At 43.3% G+C, this 17,435-nt stretch overlaps 1 protein-coding gene across 1 annotated transcript in view; it reads left to right on the top strand.

Annotated features, from left to right (window-relative positions):
• Positions 1-14,048: 14,048 nt before the first annotated feature.
• Positions 14,049-17,435, top strand: part of KCNH6 (potassium voltage-gated channel subfamily H member 6) — a 120,215-nt gene continuing 116,828 nt past the window's right edge. Inside the window, exon 1 of the mRNA XM_033919178.1 lies at positions 14,049-14,123. The gene's annotated coding sequence lies outside the window, so the exon portion shown is untranslated. The remainder of the gene's footprint in view (positions 14,124-17,435) is intronic.

The following is a 17,435-nucleotide window of genomic DNA, read 5'->3' as shown; positions in this document are numbered from 1 at the left end:
TCCTCTTCTCTTCCCGCCCCACGGTCCTGACAAACGTCCTTACTCCAGCAGGGGCCGCAGCACTCTAAACACGCTGCTTCGCGGCCTGCTACTGCCCTGATTTGCTCTGCCCGACACGGCAGAGCAAATCAGGGCAGTAGCAGGCCGCGAAGCAGCGTGTTTAGAGTGCTGCGGCCCCTGCTGGAGTAAGGACGTTTGTCGGGACCGCGGGAAGGGGGCGGCAAGGGACTAAGGGAACCGGCCACACCGCAGGATGGGAGGGAAAGGGGGCTGCTTTGGGGGAGGGGTGTGCTGCGAGGTAGACAGCTTTGCTTGGGGGGGAAGTCAGAAGGAGGGCCAAGGAGACACAGTCAGGGACGAACTGGAGAGGGAGAGGGAAAGGGGGCTGGTTTGGGGAAGGGGTGTGCTGGTAGGCAGACAGCTTTGCTTGGGGGGGCAGGAAGACAGAAGGGGGGCCGCGGAGAGACAGTCAGGGAGGAACTGGAGGGGGAGAGGGAAAGGGGGCTGCTTTGGAGGAAGGGTGTGCTGGGAGGCAGACAGCTTTGCTTGGGGGAGGCGGGAAGACAGAAGGGGGGCCATGGAGAGACAGTCAGGGAGGAACTGGAAGGGGAGAGGGAAAGGGGGTTGAGGGGACAGGGAAAGGGGGCTGCTTTGGGGGAGGGGTGTTCTGCGAGGCAGACAGCTTTGCTTGGAGGGGGAAAGACAGAAGGGGGGCCACGGAGACACAGTCAGGGAGGAACTGGAGGGGGAGAGGGAAAGGGGGCTGCTTTGGAGGAGGGGTGTTTTGTGAGGCAGACAACTTTGCTTGGGGGCGGGAAGACAGAAGGGGGGGCCACTGAGAGACAGTCATGGAGGAACTGGAGGGGGAGAGGGAAAGGGGGCTGAGGGGACAGGGAAAGGGGGCTACTTTGGGGGAGGGGTGTACTGGGAGGCAGACAGCTTTGCTTGGTGGGAGAAGACAGAAGGGGGGACACGGAGAGACAGTCAGGGAGGAACTGGAGGGGGAGAGGGAAAGGGGGCTGCTTTCTAGCACCCGTTAATGTAACGGGCTTTAACACTAGTATTATATAAAAAATACTCATCTGTATTTCACTCGAATAATGGCAAGGGGGTCTTATTCTGACATAGAATCTATTGGCTCCTTTTACGAAACTGTGATAGCAGTTTCTAGCACAGGGAGCCACTCTGAATGGCCCACGCTGCACCCGATGCTCATTGAGGAGCAGTGCGGGCCATTCAGTGCAGCTCTCCACGCTAGAAATTGCTATCGCAGTTTTGTAAAAGAGGGGATATGTTTCGCTTTATCAAGGAATACCCCTATAAACAGAAAAACACTATTAATAAAGTGTATCCCTTAAAATCATTTCCCCAGAACTTCTAATGAATTAGAGACTATGTAATTTACCTTAATCATCCGTTAGCATGCTATGATTTTAAGGGATACACTTTCTTAATAGTGTTTTTCTGTTTATAGGGGTATTTCTTGATAAAGCTATTGCGAAACATAGATTCTATGTCAGAATAAGATCCCCTTGCCGTTATTCGAGTGAAGTACAGATGAATATTTTTATATAATTTTAAATCATAATTTGGAATTAAAATTACCCCCCCCCCCCATAGCACATTTTTTTTTAACGTAAGAGCTCTGACGCTCATATAATTCCTATGAGCATCGGAGCTGTTACCGCTGTGGCTGGTGCTAAAAACCACACCACGGTTTTGTAAAAGGGAGGGGGGGGTAAGATAAAATTAAAACTTAAAGTCTTTGACTGATGAAGAGTTTGATGTGTTAGACTGCATATATAAATTTCGGTTTAAAGCAGCAGCACCTTATGTTGATTTTAGAAAACTGTTAAAGACACAACTATTTGGTTGGTATCTTAATGCCTCCTGTTCTAACGTTTAATAAGTTCTTTATCATTCATAATTCAATGTATTTTATCTGCATTGTATGCATTAGTTTTATTTGTTGTGAACCGCCTAGAACCTTTTTGGTATGGCGGTATATAAGAATAAAATTATTATTATTATTACTGTGCTGGACCATATCAAGTAGAGACTCTGAATAAAGTGTTAAGAGCTGATTGAATTTCTGCAAATGTTTCTCATGCATATACATTACATTACATTACATTACATTAGTGATTTCTATTCCGCTTGTGCCTTGCGGTTCTAAGCGGATTACAAGTTAGAAGACTGGACATTTCCAGTATCATTGTAGTACATGTAAACAAGAATGCGTCAAGTTACAATTGTTATTCTGGACTTTTCCAGGAGAAATTGATAGCAGATAGTGATAGGTTGTTTAGACGAATAGAGATAATATTGTCCGGATTCTGTTGTTTAGACGAATAGAGATAATACTGTCCGGATTCAAGGTGTTGTTGGTGGTGGTGGTAGGGTGGTCATGAGAGCATTTTCTAATATACAGTATACACTGTGGGTATCCTGAAAACCTGACTGGCTAGGTGTGACCCAAGGACTGGGTTGAGAACCCTTAATATGGAGTGAAATCTACGACTGGCATTTGGGATTATACTTGCAATGGGGAAGGGAGCGTCATATTATGTTACCGTGTGTGTATGAGTAGAATGAGAAGATGGCGTTTAACTGTATTTTTCTGTACTCTCCTTGTCTCTAGCTATTCTAATTAGTCAATTACCATTAAAGACACTCAAAAAATTCACCAATTAAAAACAGATTTAATTATTCTAAAGCAACTGCTGGCAATCTGTCTGAGCTTTAGCTGGAAGCATTAATTCCCTGGCACTCTACTTGGTCTCTTTCTCTCCAGCTGCTTTATCTGCATTTAGAGAGATTTGGAGCTGTCAGTCTAGACCAACTGGTACAAGAGCATTTTGAACCCCTCTGTAAACAATTATGTTTACCAGAATGACAAGGACAAGAGTTAAACAATAGGATAGAATGACGGCAGCCTGTGACCAGCAAAATTATTTGTTCAGCTGACTTACTATGTTTAATTAAGCACCTATTGCTTCCCCCTTATACTTATCATAGACATACTCAGTATGTCTACCAAGTACAGTCCGTTCTTGTTATTCGTGGTAGTATGATTCCCCAAAATGTTTGTGAATCACGAAATTGTGACTAACGAAATGCTGAGTCTATGTGAAAATAGTGGTTAGGTTCCAGCAGTACACATGGTGTCTCAAAACCACGGAAAGTGAACAATGGATCCTATTTGGAAATTAGGGTTAGGTTCCTGCAAGGGACAGCCTTTGGAGTCAGTGGCATAGCGAGGGTGGGAGGCGCTCAGGGTGGTGGTGCCCCCCCCCCACACACACACCATCGCCCTCTTCTCTGCTCCCCACTCCTTCCCCGCCCCCCTGCCATGTGCGCTCCCCTTCCCTTCCCCCGTACCTGTTTAGTTTTCCCGGTGTGAGCAACAACTCTAACCTGCTGCCTGTGCCAGCATCGGCTCTGCCTCTGACATCACTTCCTAGTCACGGGATCCAGAAGTAACATCAGAAGGGAGCGCTGAGGCTTGCGCCAGCAGCAGGTTGGAATTGCTGCTCGCATCAGCACAGAGCTCGAAGTGCGATGGCAGAGAATTTAAGGCATGTACGCAGTGGCGTACCTAGCATATGTGACACCCGGGGCCCATCATTTTTTGGCCCCCCCCCCCATCTGTACGAAAAACATGATTTTTAGTAACAAGCCACACGTCACACATGAGTACTTAGGAAAAGGAAGCATCTTACATACTGCAGTGAGTACAACAGCAATACACCCATTGTAAAACTAAACAAGCCAGACTAGTACAGATCAATCCTGCACTGTCAATCCTAACAGAAAACCATGTCTTTCGAACACACAGAACACAGAAAACACCTTCGCCTAGTATGAAATGTCATCACAAATTAACCCCTCCCCCTTTTACAAAACTGTAGTGTGGATTTTAGCCACGGTGGTAACAGCTCTGACGCTCATAGAATTCTGAGCATCAGAGCGGCTACCACCATTGCTGGTGCTAAAAAACGCTCCACAGTTTTGTAAAAGGGGGGATAAAATAGAAATACATAGACAAAGGTTAAATTGAACCAGCAAGAAGCTGGACTCTGCATACAATGCAACACCACAGAAATAGTGACACATGTCTCCTAAAGCAATAAATAAATAGAAAATTTTTGTTCTACCTTTTGTTTTTGCTGGTTTCTGCTTTCCTCATCTTCTTGTTACTCTCTTCCTTCCATCCACTGTCTGCCGTCTCTCTGCCCCTATATGGCATCTTCTCTCCTTCTAAGCCCCTTCCAGAAACTGTATGCCTCCCCCTTCCATCTCTCCTTTCACCGCCATTGGTCTGCTATCTGTCTCCTCTCCTTCCCCCCTGCTCTGGCATCTCTCTCTCTCCACTCTCTTCCTCCTGTTCTTCCCTGGTCTTCCTTCTCAATTTATTTTCTGCCTCTGTCTAAATTCTTTTTTACTATTCAGTCCTCAATTTCCCTCTTTCACTGTGTCTACCTATAGCTTGCCACCTCTTTCCCTCACCCCTTCCAGTATCTAACTCTATCCTCTTCCCTCAATCTTGCATGTGCCCTTTTTCTTTCTCCTCCCAACTTATTGTAAACTGCCTCGAACTACTATGGCTTTGGCAGTATATAAGAATAAAATTATTATTATTATTCCTTCCAGCATCTGCTCCCCCTTTCCCTCACACTTCCATTCAGCAGCTGTCCCTCCTCTCCCCCACACTTCCATTCAGTGTCTGTTTCCCTCTTTCTACCCCTTCCATCTACTGTTCACCTTCTATCTCGCCCCTTCCATTCACTTCCCTCTCTGCTCTTTCCATCCAGTGTCCGTCCTCTCTCTCTCTATCCCATATGGCATCTTCCCTCTTTCTATGCTCTTTCCATAAACTATCTATCCCGTACCCCTTCTCTCCTTTGTACATGATTGATTTCAGCTCTGTCACCTCTCTGTTTATCTCTCTCTGTCACCACCCCCTCCCCTATGCTCTGGCATCTCTCTCTTCTCCTTTCTTTCCTTCCCACCCCACGGTCTGCATCATCCCTTCCCTGATTCCCGGCATCTCTCTCCTTTCCTTTTCTTCCACCTCTCCCTTCCCCTCCATGCTCTGACATCTCCTCCTTCCTTTCCCCTTGACGCGAATGGGGAATATCGGTCAAAATAAATGCAACCACAGATATGTGAAACTGCACATCAGGAACACACGAATAATAAGAACAGACTGCACCTTCCACTTTATGGCAGATATGCTTTAAAATGCTCCGCCCTTTAAAAGGGACTCAGAGCTGCACAAATCTCTGAGGTTTTAGACCAGGAGTGGGGCAACCCAGTCAGGTTTTCAGGATTTCCCCAAAGAATATGCAGATCTATTTAAATGCACTGCCTCCATTGTATGCAAATAGATCTCATGCATATGCATTGGAGGAATCCTGTATACCTGACTTGGTTGCTGCTCTCCAGGACTAAGATTGCCCACCCCTGTTTTAAACTGAGGCATGCAGGATCTTGGATACTTCCTGAGAGCTGTTGCTCTCCTTCCTTCTGTACACACAGCTGTGGTGAACTCCAGGTTACAATACAGAATATAACCAGAGATCACGGCACTGTAATACATTCATTCTGCTCAACAAAAGGTTTTCCAGGGCTCTTTCACCTTAAGCACTTCATTATTAAACTGTAATTGTGTTTCCTGGCCACTCACTGCCTGTAGCTTTTAGTGTGGAGAAGAAAGCATCAGCTGTTATGAACAGACAAAAAAAAAAAAAACCCCAACCCTGTTCAGTTTTTAAAGCCACATTTATAAACACTTTAACCCTGCATCTCACCTGTACTGTATTACTTTGTGCCCAGGAAACATTTCATAAATATTTCTTCTTTCTCTGTGAAACTCCCAGGATCCTCCCCCCTCCCCCCCCTGTTAAAAAGAGATGAAGATGGACAATAAAAATATTGAAATGGTGAAGAATTATTTCTTAGAAGCAAGGACAGCACAGAATTGTGGAGTGGTATCAAACACGAGGCCATTGAGAACTGAGCTATAATGGGGTGATATAGTCTTTTCAAGTGGACTAAAATGGTTTTCTCTTTTCTTTCTTTCTTTTCTATGGATGGTAGAATGCTGGCTATCGCTGTCACTGAAGACCTTGAAGGGAGGCGATGGAATAGAGGGGGGAAGATTAGAGAAACTGAAGGGCATTTGAGACCTGTTATACTTTAAGAATTTTGCTAAAAAGTTGTATAAAATGTACCAAGTTTCCAGCTCCTCTCATCATGTCCCAGTATCTTTTGTGTTGGATGCAAATGCTTTTGCCTTTGGCAATTACCCCAAATGCTGCAGACAAAAGAACCAAATGCAGTGGAGGGAGGATCCTGCAGCAGTTGATATCCATGGCAGGCCCGGTGTCGGGCCTAGCTAGTACTTTGGTGAGAGGAGTTGAGGTAGAGGACCAGAAGTCGGGGGAGTCATGCCTTCCTGTCATTCACCTGACTAGTGGCCTCATGAGCAGTTGAACTTGGCCAGCCTTTAAGTGGCCTTTTGTGGTTTAAACTGTCTCAAGCACCAAACTTTAGAGGATTTTATTGGCTGTTTGCCTTGGGAGTGGGCAATATCTGTTCTGTTGTAGTTTACTTCTGAGGATCAAGCCACACTTGCTCCTTGGAGGCGGTTTGCCTGTCCCTTTGTTGGCATATATTTTCTTATGCTCTGTTGATGTTTCTAGATGTTGAGGTAATGAATCATAACTTGTGAGGAGGGGTAATACCTGAGCAAAATATTGAAACCATATGCATATTTTAAGTTTTAGGCTCTATTCATCACTGGGGGGTGAACATTAGGCCTCTGTCCTTGGGTTTCGGACCGGTTTATGCATAGAAGTTCAAGCCAGTATATCAAGCCCTTGCTGGGCATGGCAGGGCAGTAAGCTTAAGTTCAAGGTTATCCAGCTCTGAATGACAGAAAGCTTACATTGTTTTCATACTTCTTTGCTTTGTTGATTGAGTTGCATTGGCTCCCACTGGCATGGAGAATTAAATTTAAGATCTTGGTGCTAGTCTTTAAGGCTGTACATCAAATTCTGCCTCAGGTGATGGCCACTTCAGTCAGATTGTATGTACCTTCTCGGTTCTTGCGCTCTGTATCTAAGTAACTTCTTGAGGTTCCTTTATGTTCAATTGCAAAGGCTACTATTCTTTTGCAGGCTTTATGTGTAGCAGGTCCCCTACTTTGGAATTCCTTATTTGCTTTCTTTTTGGAAGTGTTTAAAAGCTTTCTTTGTTCAAGAAGCTTTTTAGTGTTATATTGGATTTTTTTTTTTTTTTTTTAATACTGTTGTATGTTTTGTTTAATTGGCAGATGGTGAAACGGCTCCTTTACATAACTTGATGTTGAATGAGAGCAACAGTGCCAAGTAAACAGGCATTTGGAGATGCAGATCTCCCATAAGAAGCACAAGCAAAAAATTGACCCTTGAAACTCCACAGAAGATGCAAATCCAGCAGAAACAAAAAAACGCTGTGGAGATAGTGATGTTCAAGATGCAGGCTTTATTAAAAATACAATTTAATAATCCACATAAAATATATCTAGGACTCAAAATATGGGAGCTATGGACCCAACAGGGTCCGTGTTTCGACGATATCGTCTTCCTCAGGGGTCCCTAAAGATCCAGATATAAAAGCTCGTGGATTAAAAACTAAAAACAAACTGAATCGTGACTCTGCGCGGATGAGAAATTCTCAAGAGCTGGAGAAAAGCCATAAGAGCCATAGACGACACGTGTTGCTTCTGAGCACCAATGCCAAATAAAGGGTTAAGAGATTTCATTTTGTGATATTAGTTTCATTGTTTTAGAGTACATTTGTGCAATTATAATTATGTGTGTTGTTTTGTAACCCACATAGAATTTTAGATATGTGGGATATAAATGTTTAAATAAAACAAATAGAAATAAATAGTTTAATACTATTTTGCTTGATTCTGCATTATTTTGCAATAAGCAAAGCTGTGGCCTGTTTTAACTCCCTCTGCATTGAATTGTGTCCTTATGTAGTTGATAACTGTCTAAGAGAAGCAATTCCCTGTTTTTAAGTAAAAAAAAAAAAAAAAAAAAGGATTGTTTTATTGTTCAAGTTCAAGATCTGTTGGGTCCTTTTACAAAGGCACGTTACTTGGCATCACACCTTTGTAAAATCCCGTCTACTTGGCTTAAGTTGTACCAATCTGCTGCTTATGTGCCTTTACGTCTGATCATGTCGCAATGGTTATTGGTTTAATTGCTAACAAAGATATCCCCTATTAAAGATTCTATGGCTCCTTCCTCTCCTCTTGTTGAGTCCTCTCCCCTCAATGACTGGACTAGTATATACTGTATAGTTCTGTGCCTTCTTTCAAGATTCCAACTCATTCTGATGTGCTTAGCATTATCTCTGATGATAGTTCAACTATGGCTCCCACCAATCTAGTTCCTGCCTACTTCGGGAAGCAAATTAGCACTCCTTGTAGAGAATGCCATGGTGACAGAATTTGTCCCTGTCCCCATCCCCATGGATAACCACAGGAAACCATCCCATGTCATTCTTTAGTATCTATCTCAACCTCAGTCCTTCTACACCAGCATTCAATGCAAGACTTGAGGGTCAGTGGCTGTGCCCATTCATACTCTGATTCTTATGTGAGCCAAGAGTAGGATAATGAAGCCATTGTGATATCACTGTTGAGGTTGGCTTTTAGGCATTGGTGGAATGAGGCATTATGACATCACAATCTCAGCTCTGAAATGCTGCTACTATTTGAGTTTCTGCCAGATACTTGGGACCTGGGTTGGCCACTGCTGGAAACAGGATACTGGGCTTGATTGACCTTCAGTCTGTCCCAGTATGGCAATGCTTATGGTCTTATGTTCTAACCATCCAATGTCATTTTTTAGTGTCTATCAACCTCAGTCCTTCTACACCAGCATTCTTCAATACAAGGCTTGAGGGTCAGTGGTTGTGCCCATTCATACTCTGATTCTTATGTGGGCCAAGTATAGGCTAATGAAGCCTTTGTGACATCACTGATGAAGCTGGCTCTTAGGCATTGGTGGAATGAGGCATTATGACATCACAATATCTGCTCTGGATACCAGAGACTGTCATTCTTTACTGAAAAGATTGTAGAACAACTAACATTGGGCTAGATTCAGTAACCTTGCCTGATCATGACCGATCTGTGTCCAATCCAGGTAGGTCCGATGGATTCAGAAACCAGCAATATTCTAATGGGGGCAATCGGAGGAACGCCCCATCCGCTGACACAGATCAAGTGTGCGATCCAGACGCATGCGCAGACCATGTGCTTTCCCTGTAGATGGTCTGCGCATGTGTTCTTCATTTCTGCTCCGTTTTTTTTGAGGGGGGTGCCCCGCCTCTCTTGAAGGGCGATCATCGGCGGCGGCAGCCTCTTAAACTCACTGGCCCTGACTCTCCTGCTCTCTGCCGCCTTCTCTGCAGTGCGAGACTGCAGGTTTAAAGTGGGGCTGCACTATGTAGTGCAGCCCCGCTTTAAACACACAGGCTGGCACTGTGGACTCTCTGTAGGACTAATGTATAACATCCCTATCAAACCAGCTTTCATGCACAATTTAGTACTGAACATTCCCTTATTACACTATCAGATTTCATTCATTGTACCCCTGAAAAGGGTAAGGGAAATCCTTCTTATCTCCTTTGATCTAAATGCAGCCTTAGATCTAGTAAATCATGTGATTCTTCTTAATGTCTAGGGCAGGGGTGCCCACACTTTTTTGGCTTGCGAGCTACTTTTAAAATGACCAAGTCAAAATGATCTACCAACAATAAAATTTTAATAAACACAAAGCACACTGTACGCAGATAAAATTTTAATTATCATTTCTATTCGGGGGTTTTTTTCACAGGGGTCAAGGCAGATGACTTTAAAATATGCAATGTCACCTCAGTAACAACTATACAAAAATAGACAAATATACCCCCTCCCTTTTTACTAAACCACGATAGCAGTTTTTAGCGCAGGGAGCTGCGCTGAATGCCCTGCGCTGCTCTCGACGCTCATAGGCTCCTTGTGTTAAAATCCGCTACTGCGGTTTAGTAAAAGGGGGGGGGGGGTCATAGTGCAAAATATAGCAAGCAGATATAAATTCTCAAAATGGACACATTTTGATCACTAAATTTAAAATAAAATCATTTCTCCTACCTTTGTTGCTGATGATTTTATGAGTCTCTGGTTGCACTTTCTTCTTCTGACATACTGACATTTTAGACTGGATTTTGGAAGTAAAGGTGCAGCTGAAGGAAAATAGATTTGCATGGAAGATGATCCAGAGGAAAAGTAAAGATTCACTTTTCAAATGCATCTACTCTTCTTAAAGCTACTTCACCCCTCTTGGCAAGTTTTTCACTTTGGGCAGGGTCAAACATATTGGCTAATAGAAAGCAAGCATAGGTAACTTATTTACTAACTAATGTTATACATTAGTTTTCTTCTTCTCTACCTATTATTTAAGTTCTTGTAAACCGTGTCGAGCTCCATACTCATGGAAATGATGCGGTATATAAATTTAAGGTTTAGATTAGATTAGATTAGTCCAACAGAAGCATGTATTCAGGTAGATTGCCATGGCTGTTCACAACCCAGCAGTGAGAAACGGTGGGGTGTCCTCTGTAGGAGCAGCAAAATATTAGACCCTGGTCTGATGCTTCCTGAATCAGAGCCTGAAACTCAAGATACCTAATGAAGGACACATTGGTTTTGCAGGGCTTCTCCAACCTGTCTTAGAGACTCCCAAGCACTCTGGTTTTCTGAATGTGCAAAACATATATTAGCATACACCAGTAGATGTTAAATGGTCAGCTGCACTCTGGAAATGCCGAATTGTCCCTTTCTTCCGGCCTTGCAAGTGTCCAGCTGGATGCCTCTGGCTGCTCCTGCAACCCTTGCACAGGCAACCAGAACACCGTACCTCGGGCTGGCTACTTTCATTCGCTTCCTCCTCTACGTGCTGCTCTGACCTTCGTCTCTTCCACCACCAGGTATGGGGGGGTTGGGGTGCTCTTCCTCCCGCAAAACTTTTCTTCCCAGCCCGGCTCCTCAATGGAGCCTTAGAGTTGGCAGCAGCTGCTCGAGACATGTGGTAGGCCGTACTCCGGGTGGGGCCTCTTTCTCGCGGTCCGTCGCGAACAGCTCCACGTGCACCTGGGGGTGGGGGGGAGGTGGAGGCTGGCTTGCCTGGTGCTTCTGTAGTTGCTGCTGGCCTGTTGTGGAGTCAGGTAACAGAGAGAATGCAAAGGCAACGCGAGTCTATCGCGGAGCCCGGGATGGACTCCGTGATCGACTCGCATTACCTTTGTGATCGACTGGTCGATCGCGATCGACCTTTTGGGCACCCCTGGTCTAGGGTCTAAGGAAATCATTAATACTGTACTATCCTGGTTCAGAACTTACATGTCTGATACGGTATTTCAAGTACAATGGTGATAATCCTTTCGTCATCTGTGTGTGTTGTGGTGATCCACAGGGGTCTAATTTTGAGACCTGGTCTCTTTAAAGTGTTTCTCTCTCCTCTTGCTCTTCTATTGTAGTCATTAGGAATCACTTTTTACCTCTATGCAGATGATATTCAACTGCTTTTCCTTCTTGAATCATGTTCTACAGTGGTCTCAAACTCGCGGCCCGCCAGGTAACATACATAGTAACATAGTAACATAGTAGATGACGGCAGATAAAGACCCGAATGGTCCATCCAGTCTGCCCAACCTGATTCAATTTAAAAATTTTTTTTTTTTTTTCTTCTTAGCTATTTCTACTATTTTGAGGCCCTTGGTATGTTTATCATAATCACCAAAGTAAAATAAAACAGTTTCTTGATCATATGTCTCTTTAGCTATAAATTACAATATTATAATTAAGACTTAGCCAAAAGTTAAGATTTATAAAGAGTTTTACCTCATTCAAAATTGTCATTTCTTTAATAAGACATTAACTATTTTTTCGGAGGCCCTCCAAGTACATACAAATCCAAAATGTGGCCCTGCAAAGGTTTGAGTTTGAGACCACTGTTCTACATGGTTTATTGAAGAGATCTCAATGAAATTAACCAGCTGTATATCTTACCATAACCCCCGTATAATTTATGGTGAGCCCTCAACCCCACCCCCTTAAAAAAAGCCCCTTCTATATCCTCCTGTGTACCACCCCAATAGCAGTTTTGGCTGCAGGTGGCACCTATATGGCAGTATAGTAGAGTTTGGGTGGGCTCGCACATTCTACCATAAATGTAGTGATAGTTAGAGTGGCTTATGGGTGCTAAAACCCTACTGTGTAGTTTTGTAAAAAGGGGGGAGATAAATGTGTCTTTTCCCAGTACTGTCACAGAGGCTGGTTTCAAGTTTCAAGTTTTATTAAAATTTTGATGTATCGCAATATCATTAATTCAAAGCGATTTACAATTAAAAACGGGGTCTTAATTATTAACTAAAAACAACACAAACGGATCTGATGTACCAATACATAAGGGAAGTAGGGAGAGCTACAATAAATATAGTAAAGGATACATATAAGGAAAATACAAATGGAGGATAAGAAAGTTTTAAAGTATTTATAAAAGTATAGTAGAAAATTAAGAACTTGTCAGTTTGGCGTTTTGGGGAGGGATTAAATATAGGGTTACCATATGGCTCCAGAAAAAGGAGGACGGATTCAGACATCTGGGTTTTACTTCCATTGCTATCAATGGAAGTAAAACCCAGATGTCTCTATCTGTCTTCCTTCCATTGATTTCAGTGGATGTAAAACAAATAGAAATAAACAAAAAGATTTCAGTGGATGTAAAACCCGGATGTCGCAATACGTCTTTCTTTTTCTGGAGCCATATGGTAACCCTAATGAAGGAAGAATCTCGCCTAATCTCTACAGCAGCTCTACCCTTCTCTCAGTGAAACAGGTAGGTTTCAGAAAGGAAAAAAAAAAATGCTATAATAGCAGTGTCCTTTTAAAAGTCCAAATATCCCCACCAAACAATCAAGTTCCTGGTCTTGGTAATCTTCTTCCCTGGAACTCTTCACCAGGCAAGGTGAATACACAGGCCGCTTCATAATCTCTCTCAAGGCACCAGCATCAAAATAAAGGTAAAAAGAAAGTACAAAGGAAAAATCCAATATGGAGGCCAAGCTTCAGCCATAAATACACTGTATTCTTAAAGCTGACCACTTCCTTGAAACATATAGTTGAAATCTGGTTTCTAAGGCATGAAATGAGGATTGCTTATACTCAGCACAAGTATTTAGCAGTTGTAACAAGTTCCTGCTCAGTCCACACTGTGCCATTCGGATCACTGTTTGTTCAAAGGCTTATCACTAGCAGCTAACTTTTTGAGCACATAGCACAGCAGGATACTTCTAAGTAAGGGCTAGATTCACTAAGCAAACCGGTTGTGTACCGATTGGCTTGCGACCTCTTTGCGACCCGATTATTCCCCAACCCGATTCACTAACCTTCCTCCCGATCTGACCAGTGCATGCAAATGAGAGAAATGGCATGCAAATTTTGGAAGGCAGCGATTCACTAAACAATTTCTACAACATCGATTGGGTTTGCCGATCAGAAAAGAAGCGACTGCTGAAGATCAGTCTCTCCTATCCTTGCTGACTCTCCTGCCCTTTATAACCACAGGCTCACAATGCTTTTAGCAGAATATATTAAGAAAAATTTTCCTTGTTTATATATTCTGCAAAACACATTGCGAGCCCGTGGTTTTAACCCAACAGTGCCCCCCTCCTCAAACAAAAAAAAATGCCCCCCCCTGCCCTGAAATGACCCCTCCCCCCGCACGAATGCCCGTCGCCGCTGCCCAACCACCTCTTCCCCGCACGCAAATGAATATGGCAGGAGGGATGCCAACTCCCTCCTGTCATCGCAAACTCGGCCCGGCCCACCTCCCTCCCAGTACATTTAGCTAGGCCGGCCAGCTGGGGCACACCCTCCTCCCCCTACCTTTAAAAATGTTGGGAGAAGGAGGGGTGCTCAGTCCCTCCTGCTCCAGGTCTCCTCCTCCGATGCACTGCGGTCTTAGGCCACACTCTGGTGTATCATGTGATGTGATGCTGAGGCGCAGCATAACTTGGTAGGTCCTCAACCATGTCTATATCCTGGTTTCTGGATGACTGGGGCAAAGTTTTTTTCCCTCAGCTTCCTGCCTGTCTGTGTTCCTTCCAGTGCTCCTCACAGGGTTCCTCAGGCTTCTCTCCGTGTTCCTCTCCACGCTGTGCCTCTCAGTCAGAGCCCTGTACTTATGTGAGTCAAAGCTCTACCCTTCTCTCCTAGGAAGGAGGATGGGTTCCAGCTCATCCGGGAACTGAGTTTGATTTCCCCCGGGCAACCAGAGCTGGAGCTTTCTTAAAGGAACCTGCCTCCAATTCTCATGGTAAACCTTAACAGGCTTTCTAGTTCTTTTTAAACAGGTATGGCACTTTCTGCTGGGTGACATTATGTTTGTGCTTTTCACATTCTGACTCAGAGTCTGAGGGGTAGTCAACCCATTCTAATTCTTTACATTTAACTTGGTCAGCTCTTCTAACCAGGGACCGTGCTTTACTTTTACTAACCCCTGGGAGAAAGTCAGAGCTTGATGTAGGTTTGTTACAATGCATGCCTCAAACACAAATATGACTACGTAACCCCCCATTACTGTGAGCTGCATTGGCTTCTGGTCAAGGCCCAGGTGATCTTTAAGTTAGGATGCTTATATTATAAAGTTGCTTTTAGTGTTGCCCCATTATATCTTGCTGACAGATTTGTTATTGTGGCATATAAGAATACTAGAAAACCTCATGCCCTATTTACGTTCCCTTCGTCCAAGGGCTGTAAAAGTAAGAAACATCATGGACATTGTCTTTCCTATGGCAAAGATTTCCTTTCATTATTAATTAGATCCACGTCTTATGAATATTTTAGAAAACTATTGAAAATTTTTTTTTCTAAATTTCTGATCAATTAGATTTCTGTATACTATTATATTATTCCTGTATTTTTTCATAGCATAATCTTTTGTTAACCGCATTGAACTCATGGCTATGCGGTCTAGAAATCTGCTATTATGTTATGTTATGTTGGACAATGAGGACCTAAACTAATCAGTTGACTGGTTCCTCTCCCCTTGCTATATTGTAACACATTTTTCTTGCATGTGCCATTAAAATGTGCTCCCTGCTGAACATTGTTCTTCAATACAGCATATTAGTTTTGTGTTATCTGTATTAAATATTGCAATAGTCCCATTATAGTCATTCTGCAGTCATTCTACAAAACATAATTACAGAACCTTTCACAATGTTTGCAAACTGCAGGCTCACTGTAAAACTAGAAAAGAAATGACATTCGCTCATGCCTGCTTCCCTCCCCCACCCCAACCTCCTAGTATAAATAGTAGCTTTGTGATCAAATGTGATAGATATTCTGATTTACCTTACTGAATACATCATCATAGTAACCATCAGTAGACGGGAATACTCAGTATTAATAAAGAATCTTGACACTTCTTTCCTAGAATATGAAGAGAAAAAGAACAAAGAACCAGAAAATGGGGGGAGGGGAAGGAGAGAGAGAAAGAGATGTATTTTTCTATAAAACACCGTTGGTTTGGTTATAAAAGAGTGATATGTATTTCCTCTGTTCACTTTAACACCACCAAGATAAGCTTGTAGAATAATTGAAACTCTTTTTAAAAAAAAAAAATGCCAACAGATCACAAATTCAATCTGGGCTTAGTATTTTTCCAGATTTTCCATTATCCTTATCTGTCCTGCGCTCCAGTAACATAGTACGTCTCATAACAAGAACACCATCACATTGTACCTTAAACAAGATCTAGGAAGAACTAAAACCAAGAGATTTAACTGTTAGGTGACCAACCTCTCAAGTACTTTCCAAGGTACTTTCAAGATTTTCCAAGGACACCAATCATCCAAGTACTTTTGCCATTATTTGACCTGTATTTAATTGGGTTATTCATCGGGCACAGTGGTCAACTTCAACAGAGAAGAGTTTTCAATCCAGTCCTCAGAACAAACTTGTTCAGCTGGATTTTCAGAATATCCACAATGGATATGCCTGAGAAAAATTTGCATTCAGTGCAGGCAGGGCGTGCAAATCTCTCCAAGCATATTCACTGTGGACATCTTGAAAACATGTGTGCCTGGGATGTCCTGGGTTAAAAGGCACTAGGGTAGAACAAGATGTAGCTTGTGACTAAGAGCTTAGTTCTGGTTCTGCCCCTAGAGCAGGCAATAAGATCTGGTGCAGAAGAGCTGACCAGATCAGTTCTAGAGAGCAGTTTGAGACTGACTCCCCTTGTCCATGCTGTAGGAACAGTAGTGAACATGATCAGGCTGATTATGAGCAGGCAGATACACAGCATTTGCATCCTGTCAGTACATCAGCTAGGGCAGCTAAAGCCAAGGTGGCTGTGCCTGTAAGAATAAGGCAGAACAGGCAGGGAGAGCTTGAGCTGAGACAGCTTGCTATAGAATCAAAGCCCATCCCCCTCTACAGGCTGAAGGGGAGAGGCTTTGGTCTGGTTGAAGGCAGGCTGAAGGAAGCAGTGAGGGGAGTGGAGAGTGATGTGACAGATGTACTCAAACAGGCTGAGGAAAGGCAGGAGCCTTGCCCAGACCAAGGATATTCTGGAGTCTCAGACTGGCCCATGGAAGAAGTAGAAGAAAGTTTCCCCACATCTAACTTCCAGGTTCCAGAGGTGTTGGAGGGAATAGAAATCTAGGAAGCCTGCCCAGTCTCAGAAAGCCAAGTAGATGGAGATTAGCTAAAGCTGTGAAACAGCTGGTGGGGTTTTTTTTTCTCTAGCCAAAGTATGCTCTATGTTTGTTCTGTAATTTTGAGTTTGGTATTATTTTTCTTTGCTAAGAAGCTTACTTACTTGGGCTTTTGCTGTCTTCCAATTCCATGTTTGGTTTGTACCGAAGAACTTTAAGCAAAGGAAGTGTTTATGAATTCTGGATAAATCACACTGGGTTTGCCGTTGCTGAAAGCAATCAGAGCACACCGTTCAGCTTTGCTTTTTAACAACCGTTGCTACAGGAATCAGAGAGCATTATGCAAAATGTATTTACTACTACCACATCTCTCTGGGTGCCTCAGAAAAGGTATAAACTGTCAGCTGCTGAGTTATAACCCTCCTGTATGCCTTATTCTGTGAATGTTCTTGATCTACCTGGAATTTACTGCCACAGAGAAGTAGCTCTGTTTCTTGAGAGCAGTTTTGCTTTGAATGCTGAGCAAGAGTGAAGTGCCTCATGCAAGATAAGTTAATTATGTTTTTCTTCTTTCCAAAATACCTTTTGTAATATCACTGCAGTCAGGACTGAGGTACATGACCTTATGCAAGGAATTGAATGCTTGTTAATAAATACTGCAGTGCTGG

The sequence above is a fragment of the Geotrypetes seraphini genome, chromosome 13, assembly GCF_902459505.1.
Source record: "Geotrypetes seraphini chromosome 13, aGeoSer1.1, whole genome shotgun sequence".
NCBI classification, from domain to species: Eukaryota; Metazoa; Chordata; class Amphibia; order Gymnophiona; family Dermophiidae; genus Geotrypetes; species Geotrypetes seraphini.
This window is presented reverse-complemented; position numbering and strand designations above follow the sequence as displayed.